Genomic DNA, 13,217 nt, shown 5'->3' with positions numbered 1-13,217 from the left:
GCTGCATCTTTCTTCCTCCCCTTTGCTTTTCAACGGACCTGAAAACATTAACTCCACGTGTTGCTTGAACTTGCTCCATTCTCTATGTAAGTTCAAAGATTCCCAATTCATTCGAGGTAAGGGAGCTCCAACGATGTCCATTTCAAATCCCTGTTCTGACACCATGTCTTGTTTTGCACACTTTGTACAAAAATAATAAATTGCAGGACAACGGAGTATTACAGTTTAAACTCTTTTATGAAGCATCAGGCCTGTGATTTTAATCATATCAGTACAGTGGAGACAAGGTGGAGTTAGGACCCCTTACAGATGCCTGCAGGCCAATGACAACTCAGCATGTGATCACATGTGAATATAATAGTTATTCCTTACAGATGCCTGCGGGCCAATGATAATTCAGTGTGCAAATGTTACACCAGGCCTTAGCCGGAGGGGAGAAGAGGGAGAGAAGGATCGGAAAGGCCAAAGGGGGGTGGGGGGAAGATCTGAGTGTAATATATCCAAGTTTGCTGATGACACAAAGCTGGGTGGGAAAGTAATTTGTGAGGAGGGTACAAAGAGGCTGCCAAGGGATATAGACAGGTTAAGTGAGTTGGCAAGAAAACGGCAGATGGAATATAATGTGGAGAAATGTGAAGTTATCCACTTTGGTAGGAAAAATAGAAACGCAGAATATTTTTTAAATGGTGAGAAATTCTGATATATTAGTATTCAGAGGGACCTGGATGTCCTTGTACACAAATCATAGAAAGTTAACATGCAGGTACAGCAAGCAATTTTGAAAGCAAATGGTATGTTAGTCTTTATTACAAAAGGATTGGAGTATAAGTAAAGACGTCTTACTGCAATTATATAGGGCCCTGGTGCTTTAACACCTGGAGTACTGTGCACAGTTTTGGTCTTCTTACCTAAACAAGGATATACTTACCTTAGAGGAAGTGCAACAAAGGTTCACTAGACTAATTCCTGGGATGGGGGGATTATGCTATGAGAAGAAATTGAGTAGACTATGTCTATATTTCCTAGAGTTTAGAAGAATGAGAGGTGATCTCATTGAAATGTGTAAAAATTTTAAAGGGCTTGACAGGGTAGATGCTGGGAGGATGTTCCCCTGGCTGGGGAGTCTATAACTAGGGGTCACAGTCTCATAATAAGGGGTTGGCCATTTAGGAGTGAGATGAGGAGAAATTTCTTCACTCAAAAGGTTGTGAATCTTTGGAATTCTCCAGCCCAGAGGGCTGTGGAGGCTCAGTCGTTGAGTATATTCAAGACACAGATCGATAGATTTTTGGATACAGAGAGAACCAAGTGATATGGGGATAATGCAGGAAGGTGGAGTTGAGATAGAAGATCAGCCATGATCTTACTGAATGGCGGAACAGGCTCGTAGGGCTGAATGGCCTTCTCCTGCTCCTATTTCTTATGTTCTTATGTTCTTATTGGAGGCCAGAGAGAAGATTGGTGTCTGGAGCAAGGGGGAGATTGGAGGCCAGAAGGAAGATCGGAGGCCAGAGGAAAGATCGGGGTCTGGGGTTGGGGGAGATCAGAGGCCAGAGCCACGAGTGGAGGCTGGAGTCGGGGCGAGATCAGAGGCCTCCTGGAGGAGTTCGGAAGGGTCGGGGGGAAATCGGAAGGGTCGGGATGGGGTGGGGGGTGGTGTGTCCGATCATCGAGGGCTGGCGAAGCAGGTTAAACTGGATCCAGCAGGTAAATGGAAAGACACTTACCCCCTGGATCCAGCAGTTCTCGCCTCCCTTTAGCTGCTGGATTTCCGGAGGCCCGGAAAACTCGGCTGTCCAGGGTTAAATTTGAAATGGTGGTTAAATATGAGGCACGCAGCATGGGTTGGTTGCCCACCCCCTGTCCCGCCTCCGTTAAAACCGGAAGTGAGCAGATTGGAGGCAGGTTGGGGTCGGGATTTGTATCCATCTTTTTATCGTCAGCAAACTTGGATACATTACACTTGGAACTTGGATCTTCCCCACCCCCTGCACCCCCCCCCCCCCACCACCCCCACATCACTCCCCTCGGGATTCAGATTTTTAACATTTTAACATCTCACCCAATCCAAAACCTGCCTGTTTTGGGGAGTTAAAATTCCCCCTCAGTCTCTGGTTCTAATAGAGCTCTATCCACTTTCCTCCTCTGTAGCAGCATGACAAATAGAAAACTGAAGAGAAGGTCTCTTAGTTATAAAGTTGTTTCTTCTTTAAAGTTCAAGCAAACTGATGGTGGTATGACTCATCAGCTTTATTATATATAAATGCAACCTTGCCCTGTGACAATAATGCCCATCTTAAACCACAATTTACAATGGATCTCCATTTGCTTAGCAACTATGGAACAAAAGCTTGTATGACTCCAGCAGTTAACTCAAAGCTGGTCCTCAGTCTTATCCTCCTCTAACATTATTGGCATACCAATTGCAAACAATATACCTGTCTGTTTGCTGATCATGGAATTATCATAATACCCCAACTCCTTTAAGGATAACTTTTAACTTGACTAATTCTGAATCAAAGTTTTCTATGGCTCTGATCACAGAATCACAGAAACCCCACAGTGCAGATAGAGGCCATTTCGGCCCATCGAGCCTGCACTGACACATATCCCACCCGATCCCCGTAACCCCTACACCAACACATATCCCACCCTATCCCCGTAACCCCACGTATTTAATCCCCCTAACACTAAGGGTCAATTTATCATAGCCAATCAACCTAACCCGCACATCTTTGGACTGTGGGAGGAAACCGGAGCACCCGGAGGAAACCCACGCAAACACGGGGAGAATGTGCAAACTCCACACAGTCACCCGAGGCCGGATTCGAACCCGGGTCCCTGGCGCTGTGAGGCAACAGTGCTAACCACTATGCCACTATGCAGACTCTCTCTGAACAGACATTACAGTTTTTCAATTAAGTATTGGCCCAGAAATTCGGGCCGGAGGCCCCCCGCGTGTGCAAGCCTCCGACCTGCACTTACCTAGCGCGCCAGCTGTTGTGCTGTGGGCCCACGTGAGATTCCGATCCTGGGCCTCCTCCAACTGCCGGCGCGCAGTGCTTGCGTATCCCAGGGGTGCAGTTAGTTCGATGCTTCATTCATAAAATTGACAGGAAGAGCTGTCAAAACTAAAAATACTATAAGCCCCAAAACATCTCTAAAACTACAAATAAATGTTTTAAAAAACATCACATTTTAAAAATAACTATAAATTACATAAAATAACTGTAGTGTATGTACCTTGAAGAAGGAACTATATTCTGCAGCTCCTGTATACTGCAGTACCAGTAGTGACCACCCCTGTATATAAGCCTGTGTAGTAACTTTGTATAGTAGTTCCAGTTTTGTCTCCATTCAGTAAACACCTGTTATAACCAACTTCTGCAGTCCATGTCTCAATTACACACGGACATTACATTGGCGACGAACAGATCCGAACTTACCTACAGTTTCTGCACCACCTCACGGGGATCCATCCCTGAAGCGAATTTATTAGAGGTCGAAGCCAGAAGGAAGACATCCAAAAAGAAAAAAAAACAAACAAACAGAAGAAACGGGTGTTGACCGTGGGCAACCGTCCTCTGATTCATCGAATTCGAAGATTTGCAGGAGAGGCTGTCGAGTGCTGGGCTTGGTTATCCAGTCTATGGTGTTCCAGCTAATTGGGCTGGTGGCAGGTAGTACACCGATCCTTCCTGGGCTCCGGCGGGCTAGAGCTCGATCGGGTGGCTTTTCAACGGGGCCGAGCAGCGTTGTCGGGAAGAGGAGAGAGAGAGAGAGAGGGTGGGCAGCGTACAGACCCGAGAAGAGGGAGGGAAGTGTCCCATAGAGTCTGCTCTGACGACGGGAACAGTAATTAAAATAAAAGAAATTAGAAGCGCAGAAAGCCGCGAGGAGCTGCAGTTTGCCACGGGGACCGCGGAGAGCGGCGTTGGCAGCAGCGCGGGGGGAAGCGCGCGAAGGCCATAGGGCGTCACCATCAAGGCATAAAAACGCCAGCAACAGCGCTGGCAGCAGTGGAAAAGACAGAAAGCGCAGGAGGCGCCATCTTAATCCAGCGGGGAAGAAGGCAAAGCGCAGGAGGCGCCATTTTGTTCAATCGGGGAAGAAGGCAAAGCGCGGGAGGCGCCATCTTAGATCTCCAAGATGCTGAAGACTGGCAATATCACTGCCTTCGATAATGCAATAGAAGACTGGACCACGTATGTGGAAAGAGTCGAAGTATATTGCAAGGCAAATGAAGTAGCCGATGAGAAAAAGGCATCGGTACTACTAAACTTAATGGGCGCAAGAACGTACGGCCTATTGCGGAACCTGATCACTCCAGTCAAACCGATGGAGAAGAGTTTTAACGAAATTGTTCATATCCTACAGGAACACCTAAATCCTACACCGCTGCTGATAGCAGAAAGATTTAAATTCCACAAGAGAAATCAGCATAAAGATGAGAGCAATGCTGATTACCTTACGGAACTATGCAAGCTATCAAAGCACTGCCAGTTCGGAGCAGGACTGGCAGATACCCTACGGGACAAATTTGTCTGTGGACTCCTGAGTGAAGGAACCCAGAAGAGGTTACTCTCAGAGAAGGAGCTGACGCTAGATAAGGCTTTCAGCGTGGCAGTATCGTACGAAGCAGCAGCAAGGGGAGCTGCGGAAATACAGCAAAAGCCACAGGAATACGGCACCCATGAAATGACATGGGGATTTGAAAAATGTTATCGCTGCGGCAGAACAACCCATGACCAGAAGGACTGCTGGTCTAAGGACAAAACATGCAGGCAATGCGGAAAGATGGGACACATTGCACGAGTTTGCAGGTCCGGGAAGAAGACTAACGACAACAAAAAGACTACTAAGGAAAAGTACAGGAAAGTACAAAAGATGACGGACAGTAGTTCCGAAGACCAGAAGAGCGATAGTGAATCCGGGAACAAGAGACTAAGCTGTCTCAAACTACACAACGTAATCACAAAAGAGGATCACCAAACCATTTGGGTCACTCTCACGATAGCAGGGTCCCAAGTCAAAATGGAATTGGATACAGGATCAGCTCTGACCGTCATGAATCGACGAGCGGCTATTCTCACACATACCCTTGAAAGACACATCCATTGTCTTGAAGACATATATGGGGCAGAAAGTATACCCCAGAGGGAAAATAAGGGTGCCTGTCGAATACAACGGCAAGGAAATACAGAAATTGTATCTGTACATACTGCAAGATGGTGGACCACCGTTATTGGGACGTGAATGGATCAGAAAGATAAGTTTAGACTGGCACTCCATTCAGGCACTGACTGTGGCTGGTAAAAAGGATGACGACGTCACACCTGGATGATTGTCAAAAATCTTGGCTAACGCTAAAGAGGTATTTCAACAAGAACTGGGAACTCTTAAAGGCATAACCGCCTCGATAAAAATAGAAGAGAATGCAATTCCCAAGTTTTTCAAAGCAAGACCGGTACTGTATGCAATTCGCCCAGCCGTCGAGGCAGAGCTGGATAATCTGGAGAATGCAGGCGTGTTAACTAAGGTAGACTGGAGCGAGTGGGCGACACCCATCGTTCCTGTCATGAAGCAAACGTTAAACAATAAGTCTGAGGAGCCAAGGAAGGTTTGCATCTGTGGGGGCTTCAAGGTGACTGTGAACCCAGTCCTTCACACAGTACAGTATCCGCTTCAAAGGATAGAAGATATTTTCGCCTCACTATCTGGAGGGAAACGTTTTACAAAAATTGACCTAGCGCAAGCATATTTGCAGATGGAGGTTGAAGAATCCTCTAGGAAATATCTCACGATAAACACTCACAAAGGTCTTTACCAGTACAATCGACTAGTATTTGGAGTTGCATCAGCTCCGGCTATATGGCAAAGAGCGATGGAACAAGTCCTGCAAGGGATTCCGGGGACTCAGTGTTACTTGGACGACATCCTAGTGACAGGTGAAAATGACAGTGAACACCTTGCCAACCTAGAGCAGGTGCTCACTGGACTAAGAGAACATGGGCTATGAGCCAATCACCCCAAGTGCGAGTTTTTTAAGAAACAAATATCGTATTGTGGCCACGTGATTGATGAAGAGGGGTTACATAAGTCCCCTGACAAAATTGAAGCGGTAGTTAAGGCTCCAGCACCTGAAAATGTGTCGCAACTGAGGTCATTCCTCGGATTGGTGAATTACTACCATAAGTTTTTGCCGAATTTGTCCACAATTCTGCACCCACTGAATGCCCTGCTACAAACTGGAGTAGCATGGAAATGGAGCGATGAATGTAAGCGGGCCTTTCAGAAGTGTAAAGGCCTGATCACTTCAAGAGAAGTATTGGCTCACTACAACCCATCACTAACGATAAGACTGGCGTGTGATGCGTCTCCCTACGGCGTTGGAGCGGTACTGTCACATAAATCCCTTGATGTTTCAGAGAGGCCGATAGCTTTTGCGTCACGCTCGTTAACTGCAGCTGAGCATAACTACGCCCAGATTGACAGAGAGGCCCTCAGCCTGGTGTGGGGGGTGAAGAAGTTCAATCACTACCTGCATGGACAGAAATTTATTCTACTAACTGATCATCAACCTCTTGTCTCCATTTTCAACCCTAAGAAGGGCGTCCCGATAATGACAGCACAACGGCTACAGATGTGGTCCCTTTTCCTAGGGGCACACCAATATGACATCGAGTACAAAGGAACTAAACAGCATGGGAATGCTGATGGATTGGCACGCCTACCGTTGCCGACGGTGGAAGAAGCACCTGCAGCTGATCCTGTGGAGATATTCCACTCGACCATAGTCGAATGTCTCCCTGTGACAATGCAAACATAGAAAAGGAAACACGAAAGGACCCGACACTCTCCAGGGCCTATGATTTAACGGTGAAGGGATGGCCAGCACATGGCGAACCACTGTTGCCAGCATTCTCGCCGAGAAGAGAACAGCTGTCAGTGTGCCGAGGAACCTTGATGTGTGGATCCAGAGTAGTAATTCCACCCAAATTGAAGGATAGAGTGCTCAATGAGCTTCATGAGGGTCATCTGGGAGGGGTAAAAATGAAGAACTTAGCCAGAGCATTTGTGTGGCGGCCAGGAATCGATAGAGAAATTGAAGAGATGACCAAGAGCTGTACAGGATGCCAGAAGGTCCAAAACGCCCCACCACAAGCCCCTCTACATCCATGGGAGTGGCCCTCATCTCCATGGCAAAGGGTACACATTGATTTTGCTGGTCCATTTATGGACTCGATGTTTTTAATTGCAGTGGATGCACATTCAAAGTGGCCAGAGGTAATTGTAGTGTATGTGCCTTTAAGAGCCCCCTGTGTACTGTAATGCCAGTAATGGCCACTCGGGCTATATAAGCCTGTATATTGTGTTGTATCAGTTAGTTCACCTCCAGACTTTGTTCAGTAAACACCTGTGAAACCAACTCCTTCCTTCAGAGTCTCTATTAACACACGGATACAACAGTGGCGACGAATTGGAAACGGACTTACCTGCAATTCGGCAGCACCTCAAGGACATTGATTCCTCAGACGTCCAAAGTCGAAGAAAAGCAAGAAAAAAACCACAAAAAAAAACCTGTGGTTTCACCAGCTAGCCGAGCTGGTGGCAGGTACTGCAATAATCCTTCCTGGGCAGCGGGCTGGGGCTCCATCGGCTGGCTCTGCAGCGAGGCCAAGCAGCGAAGGCGGAGGCAAACAGAAACAGACGGGGGGAGCACTCGGGAGACGGCCGGCGCTGCAAAGCAGGTCGGCGTTCGAACCTAGCAGAGGGGGGGGGGGAAAGTCCCAGAGAGTCAGGCGGGAACGAGTCTCCACCTGTAAATAATTTTTTTTTTTAAAAACGCGGAAAACAGCGTTGTTCGCAGCAGCAGTGGCGGGAAGCGCCATTTTTTTTCTGCTGGATAGAAAGGAAAGCGCAGGAAGCGCCATTTTTTTTCCAGGATGCCTAAGGCTGGCAATATTGATGCTTTCGATAACGATATAGAGGATTGGACCACATATGTGGAAAGAGTAGAGGTATATTGCACAGCAAATGGAATAGAAAATGATAAAAAGGTATCAGTACTTCTAAATCTAATGGGCGCAAAGACATACGGGCTGTTACGAAAATTAATCACTCCAGCCAAACCAAAGGTCAAGAATTATAAGGAAATTGTTGATACCCTACAGGAGCACTTAAACCCAACACCGCTGCTGATAGCGGAATGATTCAAATTCTTCAAGAGGAATCAGCACAAGAATGAAAGTAACGCTGATTACCTCACCGAATTAAGAAAGCTATCAAAGCACTGCCAATTCGGGGCAGGACTGGCAGATTCTCTTCGAGACAAATTCATCTGCGGTCTCCTAAGTGAAGGAACACAGAAAAGGCTGCTTTCTGAGAAAGATTTGACACTGGACAAGGCTTTCAGTATGGCTGTATCATACGAAGCAGCCGCAAGAGGAGCTGCAGAGATACAGCAAAAGACACAGGACTTCGGCACCCATGAAATGACACAGGGTTTCGAAAGATGTTATCGCTGTGGCAGATCCACCCATGACCAGAGGGACTGCTGGTTCAAGGACAAAGCATGCAGGCAATGCGGAAAGATTGGACACATTGCACGGGTATGCCGATCTGGACAAAAAAAATTCACGGACATGAAAAAAATCAATAAAGAAAAGTACAGAAAGGTACAAATGATGACGGACAGTAGCTCCGAAGACCAGAAGAGCGATAGCGACTCCGGAAACAAGAGACTAAGCTGTCTCAAATTACATAATGTAATTGCCAAAGAAGATTACCAGACCATTTGGGTTACCCTCACGATAGCAGGGTCCCCAGTTAAAATGGAGCTAGATACAGGATCAGCTCTGACCGTCATAAATCGACGGGATTACGAGCGGCTATTTCCGCATATACCTTTAAAAGACACATCCATTATCTTGAAAACATATACGGAGCAGAAAGTATACCCCAAAGGAAAAATAAGGGTGCCTGTTGTATACAACGGCAAGGAAATACAGAAGTTGTATTTATTCGTTCTACAAGATGGTGGTCCACCGCTGTTGGGACGTGAATGGATCAGGAAGATACGTTTAGACTGGCACTCCATTCAGGCACTGACGGTGACCAGTAAGAAAAAAAATGATGATGACGTCATACCTGAACAATTAAAAGACATCTTGGCCAACGCCAAGGAAGTGTTTCAAGAGAAACTAGGAACCTTGAAAGGCATCACCGCCTCAATAAAAGTGGAAGCTGCGGCAATTCCCAAGTTTTTTAAGGCAAGGCCGGGGCCATACGCAATTCGTCCAGCAGTCGAGGCAGAGCTGGAGAATTTGGAAAAGGCAGGCGTATTATCCAAGATAGATTGGAGCAAGTGGGCAACACCCATCATCCCGGTCATGAAGAAAACGTTGAATAATGATAAATCTGAAGAACAGAGAAAAATTCGCATCTGTGGAGACTTCAAGGTGACTGTAAACCCAGTCCTTCACATGGTACAGTATCCCCGAGGATAGAAGATATTTTCGCCTCACTATCCGGAGGGAAACGTTTCACCAAAATTGACTTGGCACAGGCATATCTACAGATGGAGGTTGAAGAGGCCTCTAAAAAGTATCTCACGATAAATACACACAAAGGCCTGTACCAGTACAATCGACTGGTTTTCGGAGTAGCATCAGCTCCAGCTATCTGGCAAAAAGCTATGGAGCAAGTCCTCCAAGGGATTCCGGGGACTCAATGCTACCTAGACGACATCCTTGTAACAGGAGAAAACGACAACGAGCACCTTGCCAATTTGGAGCAGGTGCTCAGTAAGCTGAGAGAATGGGGCCTACGAGCAAATCGCCCCAAGTGTGAATTTTTCCAGAAACAAATATCATATTGTGGCCACATAATTAATAAGGAAGGTTTGCATAAGTCACCTGAAAAAATTGAAGCGGTCATAAAAGCCCCAGCACCTGAAAATGTTTCACAATTAAGATCGTTCCTGGGATTGATAAATTACTATCATAAATTTTTACCGAACTTATCAACTCTTCTGCACCCTCTTAATGAACTGCTACAAACAGGAGTAATTTGGAAATGGAGCGAAGACTGTAAACGTGCCTTCCATAAATGCAAAGACTTAATCACGCCCAAGGAAGTTTTGGCTCATTACAACCCATCACTGCCAATCAGACTGGCGTACGATGCATCCCCTTACGGCGTAGGGGCTGTAGATTCCCTGATGGCTCGGAGCGGCCGATAGCTTTTGCATCACGCTCATTGAACTCAGCTGAGCGTAACTATGCCCAAATCGACAGGGAAGCACTCAGCCTGGTATGGGGAGTGAAGAAATTCAACCATTACCTACACGGACAAAAATTTACCTTGTTGACTGACCATCAACCCCTCATCTCCATATTCAACCCTAAAAAGGGTGTTCCCATTCCCATTATGACAGCGCAAAGGCTACAGAGGTGGTCCCTTTTTCTAGGGGCACACCAATATGACATAGAATACAAAGGATCAAAACAGCATGAGAATGCTGACGGTTTATCGCGCCTACCGTTGCCAACGGTAGAAGGGGCACCTACAGTAGACCCAGTGGAGATGTTCCACTCTACCATAGTGGAATGTCTACCAGTAACAAATTCTGCCATTGAAAGGGAAACGAGAAATGACCCGACTCTCTCACGAGTCTATGATTTAACAGTGAAGGGATGGCCAGCACATGGCGAACCACTGTTGCCAGCATTTTCGCAAAGAAGAGAACAGCTGTCAGTGTGCCGAGGAACCTTGATGTGTGGATCCAGAGTGGTGATTCCACCCAAACTCCAGGATAAAGTGCTAAAGGAGCTTCACGAGGGGCATCTGGGTGGAGTGAAAATGAAGAACCTAGCTAGGGCGTTTGTATGGTGGCCAGGTATCGATGGAGACATTGAAGAAATAACCAAGAGCTGCCTAGGATGCCAGAAGGTCCAAAACGCTCCACCACAAGCATCTTTACATCCATGGGAGTGGCCCTCATCTCCATGGCAAAGGGTACACATCGACTTTGCTGGTCCATTTATGGACTCAATGTTCTTAATCGCGGTTGATGCACACTCCAAGTGGCCGGAGGTAATAAAGATGTCCTCCACCACCACGGAAAAAACCATCACAGTATTAAGGACCATATTTGCCAGGAATGGGCTGCCTGAACAGATCTATTCTGATAATGGACCGCAATTTGTGTCCGAAGAATTCAGGAAGTTCTTAAAAAACAATGGGGTTAAGCACTACATGTCCGCCCCATACCATCCCGCCACCAATGGATTGGCTGAAAGGTTTGTCCAGACCTTCAAGAAGGCCATAAAGGCCATGGGTAATGAAGACATAAAACTTCACCATAAGGTAGATAACTTCTTGTTTGCATACAGGAATGCAACACATATGGTTACAAACCAAACTCCCGCCATGATGTTCTTCAATAGAAGCCTAAGATGCCAGCTGGATTTGATCAAGCCAAACATCAGAAGGGACGTGGAGAACCGGCAATTTCAAGGCATGAATGAAAGGCCAACTAGAACCTTCCAGATAGGTCAACAAGTTTTGGCCCGGGACTACCGTACCGAGAAATGGCAGCCTGGAACTATTTGCACACGACTAGGACCGCTGATGTATACCGTGGACATTGGAGAAAGCATAATAAGGCGCCATGCAGACCAGATCATACAGTCATCCGAAAAGGGACAACCTACACCACAACTCTATACGCCTAATGATGAAGTAGAGATACCCATAGTATTTACCTCCGATCCGATGATACTGGAACCAGATGAACCTGACACTGGCATTCAAGCCGAATCAGCCTTGCCAGAAGAACCTACTACACCACCGAGGCGTTATCCGGACCGAGTCAGGAAGCCTCCAGAGAGACTGACTTATAATTGAGTAACTGCAGCAATGTGTAGATTATTGTTCTTGTAACATGTAATTAATGATTACTTAAAATATTATGTACTGGTTGGCTAAAAGGGGAGGAATTGTAGTGTATGTGCCTTTAAGAGCCCCCTGTGTACTGTAATGCCGGTAATGGCCACTCGGGCTATATAAGCCTGTATATTGTGTTGTATCAGTTAGTTCACCTCCAGACTTTGTTCAGTAAACACCTGTGAAACCAACTCCTGCCTTCAGTGTCTCTATTAACACACGGATACAACAGTAATAAAAATGTCCTCAACCACCACAGAAAAAACTATCACAGTCTTACGAACCATATTTGCCAGAAATGGGCTGCCTGAACAGATTTGCTCTGACAATGGACCACAGTTTGTGTCTGAAGAGTTCCGGAGGTTCTTAAAGAACAATGGTGTTAAGCATTACACATCCGCCCCATATCATCCAGCCACCAATGGATTGGCTGAGAGGTTCGTTCAAACATTCAAGAAGGCTATCAAGGCAATGTGTAATGAAGACATACCCCTACAACACAAGGTGGATAACTTCTTGTTTGCCTACCGGAATGCGACACATGCGGTTACCAACCAAACTCCAGCCATGATATTCTTCAATCGAAGACTAAGATGCCGCTTGGATTTGGTTAAGCCAAACATCAGAAGAGATGTGGAGAACAGGCAGTTTCAGAATATGAATGAAAGGCCAACCAGGAGTTTCAAGATAGGTCAACCAGTTTTGGCCCGGGACTACCGCACAGAGAAATGGCAGCCAGGAACGATCTGCACACGGCAAGGACCTCTAATGTATACCGTGGACGTTGGAGAGAGCATTGTAAGACGCCATGCTGACCAGATTCTAGAGTCACTGGAAAACCTCAAATCTACACCACGATCCTATACACCTGGTGATGAAACCAAAGTACCAATTGCATCTACCTCAGAATCGGTGATATTGGAAGCAGACGAACCAAACAACGACGTTGATCCCGAATCAACTTTGCCAGAAGAACCTGATACCCCAAAGAGGCGTTATCCGGACAGAATCAGGAAGCCTCCTCAAAGACTGAATTTATAATTGATTAACTTCAGCTAATGTATATAGCAACTGTAATTGTAAATATGTTATTTAATTATTAATCGAATGTTATATACTGTTTAGCTAAAAGGGGAGGAATTGTAGTGTATGTACCTTGAAGAAGGAACTATATTCTGCAGCTCCTGTATACTGCAGTACCAGTAGTGACCACCCCTGTATATAAGCCTGTGCAGTAACTTTGTATAGTAGTTCCAGTTTTGTCTCCA

The sequence above is a fragment of the Somniosus microcephalus genome, chromosome 1 (genome assembly GCF_052327205.1).
Source record: "Somniosus microcephalus isolate GS21.2 chromosome 1, FLI_Smic_1.0, whole genome shotgun sequence".
Lineage (NCBI taxonomy): Eukaryota > Metazoa > Chordata > Chondrichthyes > Squaliformes > Somniosidae > Somniosus > Somniosus microcephalus.
This window is presented reverse-complemented; position numbering follows the sequence as displayed.